The sequence below is a fragment of the Oncorhynchus gorbuscha genome, linkage group LG10 (assembly GCF_021184085.1).
Source record: "Oncorhynchus gorbuscha isolate QuinsamMale2020 ecotype Even-year linkage group LG10, OgorEven_v1.0, whole genome shotgun sequence".
Taxonomy (NCBI): Eukaryota; Metazoa; Chordata; class Actinopteri; order Salmoniformes; family Salmonidae; genus Oncorhynchus; species Oncorhynchus gorbuscha.
Genome location: NC_060182.1, coordinates 80965 through 88409, shown reverse-complemented (window position 1 = coordinate 88409; position 7445 = coordinate 80965).

Here is a 7445-nt window from a genome sequence, read left to right as displayed (position 1 = left end):
TAGAATGGAAATAACCCCCGCAGAGGGCACAGTTGCCAGAACAACCGTAACATCTGAATGGAGACAGCACTTCGAACCCACATGGGTTTGGATTTCTGCAGCTCATGACTGTGTTGTGGGACTGTTTACAAGCAAATAGAGAGTTTGGGGATTAATTCCACATCAAGTATTTGGAACAACAATCTTTTAGGGATATCTAGCAGACAGAGTTTATCCTGGATGGAGAAGAGCCCCACTGGTCATATAATACCCAGCATGACTAGACGACTACGACTCATACATACATATACAGTATAATACTTTAACCTTTCATTACTGTAGTACAATAAAACGGACCACTGCAGGTCATGAGTATGGCTCGTCAGCCAGGAGGAGTGGTGAGCCTATTTATGTCACTCCACTATCTGACAAAATTCCATCTCTTTCTCTCCCATCTGACAAACCCATCTCCATCTCTCTTCTCTCCCCCATCTGTTGTCTCTCCCACCCATCTCTCTCCCTCCTCCCATCTCTCTCCTCCTCCCAACTCTCTCTCTCTCTCCCATCTGTTGTCTCTTCAACCCATCTCTCTCTCTCTCCTCCCATCTCTCTCTCTCTCCCTCCTCCCATCTCTCTCTCTCCTCCCATCTCTCTCCTCCCATCTCTCTCCCTCCTCCCATCTCTCTCTCTCCTCCCAACTCTCTCTCTCTCCTCCCATCTGTTGTCTCTTCAACCCATCTCTCTCTCCTCCCATCTCTCTCCTCCCATCTCTCTCTCTCTCCTCCCATCTCTCTCCTCCCATCTCTCTCTCTCTCCTCCCATCTGTTGTCTCTTCAACCCATCTCTCTCCTCCCATCTCTCTCTCTCCTCCCATCTCTCTCTCCTCCCATCTCTCTCTCTCCTCCCATCTCGCTCTCTCTCCTCCCATCTCTCTCTCTCCTCCCATCTCTCTCCTCCCATCTCGCTCTCTCTCCTCCCATCTGTTGTCTCTTCAACCCATCTCTCTCCTCCCATCTCTCTCTCTGTCCTCCCATCTCTCTCTCTCTCTTCCCATCTCTCTCTGTCCTCCCATCTCTCTCTCTCCTCCCATCTCTCTCCTCCCATCTCGCTCTCTCTCCTCCCATCTGTTGTCTCTTCAACCCATCTCGCTCTCTCTCCTCCCATCTCTCTCTCTCCTCCCATCTCTCTCTCCCATCCCATCTCGCTCTCTCTCCTCCCATCTCGCTCTCTCTCCTCCCATCTCTCTCTCTCCTCCCATCTCTCTCCTCCCATCTCGCTCTCCTCCCATCTCGCTCTCTCTCCTCCCATCTGTTGTAGTTCTCTTCAACCACACTGATACATCTTTCACCAACACACACAAATGAAGAGTACCCTCCCATCTACATATCTCTCTGTCCTCCCATCTACCAATATACTACATATCTCCAACCACACAGTACCAATATACACAGTACATATCCCATCTATACACAGTACATATCTGTCCAATCCCATCTCCAACCACACAGTACTATACACAGTACATATCTCCAACCACACAGTCCCATCTATCTCCAACCACACAGTACCAATATACACAGTACATATCTCCAACCACACAGTATCAATATACTCCCCATCAATATACACAGTACATATCTCCAACCACACAGTATCAATATACTCTACATATCTCCAACCACACAGTATCAATATACACAGTCATCCAACCACACAGTCTACATATCTCCAACCACACAGTACTATACACAGTACATATCTCCAACCACACAGTACCAATATACACAGTACATATCTCCCCATCTGTTGTCTCATATCCAACCACACAGTACCAATATACACCATCTCCAACCACACAGTACCAATATACACAGTACATATCTCCAACCACACAGTCAATATACCAGTCATATCTCCAACCACACAGTACCAATATACACAGTACATATCTCCCATACCAATATACACAGTACATATCTCCAACCACACAGTACCAATATACACAGTACATATCTCCAACCACACAGTACCAATATACACAGTACATATCTCCAACCACACAGTACCAATATACACAGTACATATCTCCAACCACACAGTACCAATATACACAGTCCTCCATCTGTACATGTCTATTCAACCACACAGTCCAATATACACAGTACATATCTCCAACCACACAGTACCAATATACTACATATCTCCAACCACACAGTACCAATATACACAGTACATATCTCCAACCACACAGTACCAATATACCCATATCTCCAACCACACAGTACCAATATACACAGTACATATCTCCTCCCAGTACATATCTCCAACCACACAGTACCAATATACCAGTACATATCTCCAACCACACAGTACCAATATACACAGTACATATCTCCAACCCATACCAATATACACAGTACATATCTCCCCCATTTACACAGTACATATCTCCAACCACACAGTACCAATATACACAGTACATATCTCCAACCACACAGTACCAATATACACAGTACATATCTCCAACCACACAGTAAATATACACAGTACATATCTCCAACCACACAGTACCAATATACATACATATTCAACCACACAGTACCAATATACACAAATATCTCCAACCACACAGAAATATACACAGTACATATCTCCAACCACACAGTACCAATATACACAGTACATATCTCCAACCACACAGTACCAATATACACAGTACATATCTCCAACCACACAGTACCAATATACACAGTACATATCTCCAACCACACAGTACCAATATACACATACATATCTCCAACCACACAGTACCAATATACACAGTACATATCTCCAACCACACAGTACCAATATACACAGTACATATCTCCAACCACACAGTACCAATATACACAGTACATATCTCCAACCACACAGTACCAATATACACAGTACATATCTCCAACCACACAGTACCAATATACACAGTACATATCTCCAACCACACAGTACCAATATACACAGTACCAATATCAATATACACAGTACATATCTCCAACCACACAGTACCAATATACACAGTACATATCTCCAACCACACAGTACCAATATACACAGTACATATCACAGTACATATCTCCAACCACACAGTACCAATATACACAGTACATATCTCCAACCACACAGTACCAATATACACAGTACATATCTCCAACCACACAGTAATATACCAATATACACAGTACATATCTCCAACCACACAGTACCAATATACACAGTACATATCTCCAACCACACAGTACCAATATACACAGTACATATCTCCAACCACACAGTACCAATATACACAGTACATATCTCCAACCACAAGTACCAATATACACAGTACATATCTATACTCTTGCTCATGTATCAATATACACAGTACATATCTCCAACCACACAGTACCAATATACACATTAAATATCTCTTGCTCATGTCTCTGTGCTCTCTGTTCCCTCTAGGACCGTTTCTATTGGCTGTTTTCTGACCCCGCCCCTAACCACCCCCACTAATATTCTATATCGTGATGAACTTTTCTTAGTGATTATCAGTTTCTCTGTAAACTAGCCAGAATCTGGAAGGAAAAAAGTAAACAACAAAAATAAATCTAACTGTTTTATTCAATTGTAGTTTAAACTGTGTTTTTTCTTACTATTTTGAATGTCTCTTCTAACCCTTCTATCAAAGCATTCGTTTTGAGAGGCTTTAGCCAACCATAGAGATGTAAACTGAAACCATTCAATATATGATCCTTCTCCGTATTTGATATTATGCCATCGATCGTCTTAAAGACCACTTCGCCGTTGTTACTAAGTTAAGTATCGCACGTCAAAACATTTTAAAATAATCATCGTCTCTGCACTACGTTGGTATATTCTGTTTATCGTCCCTTATAAAGATTTAATGGTCAACTCGTTAAGTGAAGCTGAACTTTGCACAGAGTTAGAAGTCTCACATTACCACCCTGAGAACCAAAGTCCCCCTCCCCCGTTTCCCTGCCATGATGGTATGCCCCAAACCAATAACCTATCAAGAGATTCTATGATGACGTCACAGCACGTGTGATTGGTTTACCCCTATTGAGTGGAGTTTTGTGATGAGTAGAACAGAACTGTGTTGGATGCTGTAGGACTGTTATGTGTCAGTACATGGATGGATGAATAGCTACGCCGACTGACTGGTCCAGACAAGATGAGCCTGCAGGGAAAAGAGACAATGAGACATTCCAAATGGCACCCTGTTCCCTATAATAGTGCACTACTTTATACCTTGTGGTGCAGGAAGGTTTCAGTCATGTTTCATTTCTGAGACTCTTATGGTCCTCGTCACGAGTAGTGTTCTAGAAAGGGAACAGGATGTCATTTGGGATGCTGCCAGGGAGCTGGCCAGTCAATTCAGGTCACATGGCCAGGTCACATGATTATTTTATCATCCAGGTGTCAGTCTAAATCTCTGTACTACTACATCACCTTCTCAACCCACTAACATGTATACTACAGTACATCATGTAAACTAGCGGTAATGTGAGTACATCATGTACTGTAAGCCACGCCCCCCTAAACAACAACATCCGTAAAGGATTCCTCTTCATTATTATGATTATTGCTGTTATGATATTTATTGGTATAATTTGTCATTGTTAGCTAAATGGAAACACCAGAATGTTGTTGTGGAGAGGGCTTTTATATTCTTATGGCTGTGGAGGAAGTGATGTCAGAGGACAGGAACAGGAAGGAAGGAGAGGCGTGATGATGTAAAGATGGTCATGTTTGTTGGGAAATGACATCCAGTGCTGAAATAAAATTTATTCTTATAGGAAAAAAATGAACTTACCGCTGTCAGTGTGTTCTTTTGATCTTTCTGTTTGGGCCCAGTTAGTAAGTGGTCCTTGTTATCTGGGATCCTTGGGACGTCCAACTCTGACGTCACTCAATTGAAGTTGAAATGATAAATGGTTAGTGTCATTTTGTTGGTCGGTGGAGCACGCAGGCAGGCAGAAGACCGACCAAAACGCGACTCTGGACGGTGCAGCCATCCAGTCAGCGGTGGTGGAACATGGTCGGAGCCGAGGGAGCTGCATCGGGGGGGACTTCGACAGGCTGCGAGAGTGATGAGGTCGACGCTGTCTCATCCACTAGTTAAGCTCAAGGCCAGGAAGTGATGTGGAAAACATGACATTTCGACAGAATATGAAGGCTTTATTCTGGGGGGAAAAAATCATTCAGCAAAATGCATTGACAATTCTCATTCCAGCTTATCCCGAGTGTGGGAATTCCTCCAGGTCAGAGGGCAATTCCGATGAAGGACTGTGTTCCACAGCTAGTTACAAGTGTGTCAGAGTGGTATAGTCAGTGTGAAGCCTGGGGTTTGACACCATCCACATTAAAAATCTATTGGGCCGAAATATTAGAAGTTTTTTGCAGTTCCAACCGAAGACTGCAGGCCAAAGCCGATTGAATTTGGAAGTTGTTACTCTGCTTGGCAAAGATGGATCTCGATTCGCGGCAGACGCACAATATCACAAGCGCTGTAAAGCCAAGGTGCTCAGAGCTGAGGAGTTAGGCCAGTTCGCTGCACTGAGTTCGCAGGCTATTCCTTTGGTTCTCAAAAGACTGGAAGTCCGAGCCACCTGCTCTGACAGGCGTAGGTTTGCGGCTCTCATAACCAACCGATTAGCAATATTTAACGGGACGAGGCAAAACCAAGTCACCATGTTCAGTGAAAGGGAATTTATGGAAGTTACCCAGGAAAGTGGGTGTCATGATATGTGTGTTGCAGGCCATAAAACAAACTATAGCTACAGGACTGGTCAAAAGTTTGGACACACCTACTCATTCAAGGGTTTTTCTTTATTTTTACTCTTTTCTACATTGTAGAATAATAGCAAAGACATAAAAACTATGAAATAACACATATGGAATCATGTACGAATCAGTGTTAAACAAATCTAAATATATTTTATATTTCAAATTCTTCAATTATATCAACAGGATGTGCTTGGCCTGTCAACAGGATGCGCTTGGCCTGTCAACAGGATGCGCATGGCCTTTTCAACATGATGCGCTTGGCCTGTCAACAGGATGCTCTTGGCCTGTCAACAGGATGCTCTTGGCCTTTTCAACAGGATGCGCTTGGCCTGTCAACAGGATGCTCTTGGCCTGTCAACAGGATGCGCTTGGCCTGTCAACAGGATGCTCTTGGCCTTTTCAACAGGATGCGCTTGGCCTGTCAACAGGATGCGCTTGGCCTGTCAACAGGATGCTCTTGGCCTTTTCAACAGGATGCGCTTGGCCTGTCAACAGGATGCGCTTGGCCTGTCAACAGGATGCTCTTGGCCTGTCAACAGGATGCTCTTGGCCTGTCAACAGGATGCGCTTGGCCTGTCAACAGGATGCTCTTGGCCTGTCAACAGGATGCGCTTGGCCTATTCAACAGGATGCGCTTGGCCTTTTCAAAAGGATGCTCTTGGCCTGTTAACAGGATGCTCCCATGTTATTTACTTAGTTAACTTTTAACTAGGCAAGTCAGTTAAGAACAAATTCTTATTTACAATGACAGTGGGTTAAATGCTTTGTGCAGGGCCTGAATGACAGATTTTTACCTTGTCAGTTCGGAGATTCAATCTAGAAACCTTTCGGTTACTGGCCCAACACTCTAACCACTAGGCTACCTGCCGCCCCAAAGAGTAGTTCTCTGACCGGGAATTGAACCCAGGCCGCGACATGAGTGAATCCCCACTCCTCTGCAAAAGAAGTTTTGAACCTCTCGGAATCAAATTAAATTCAAATCAAATGTTATTTGTCACATACACATGGTTAGCAGATGTTAATGCGAGTGTAGTGAAATGCTTGTGCTTCTAGTTCCGACCATGCAGTAATATCTAACAAGTAATCTAACAATTTCACAACAACTACATTTTACACACAAGTGTAAAGGAATGAATATGTACATATAAATATATGGATGAGAGATTTACGAACGGCATAGGCAAGATACAGTAGATGGTATGGAATACAGTATATACATATGAGATGTGTAATGTAGGGTATGTAAACATTATATAAAGTGGCATTGTTTAAAGTGACTAGTGATACATTTATTACATCCAATTTTTTATTATTAAAGTGGCTAGAGATTTGAGTCAGTATGTTGGCAGCAGCCACATGTTGGCTGTTTAACAGTCTGATGGCCTTGAGATAGAAGCTGTTTTTCACTCTCGGTCCCAGGTTTGCTGCACCTGTACTGACTTCACCTTCTGGATGAAAGTGGGGTGAACAGGCAGTGGCTCAGGTGGTTGTTGTTTTGTAGTGTTTTTAAAATTGTATAAACTGCCTTAATTTTGTGGGACCCCAGGAAGAGTAATGGGGATCCATAATAAATACAAATAAACTCAGCAAAAATAGAAACATCCCTTTATCAGGTCCATGTCTTTCAAAGAATTCGT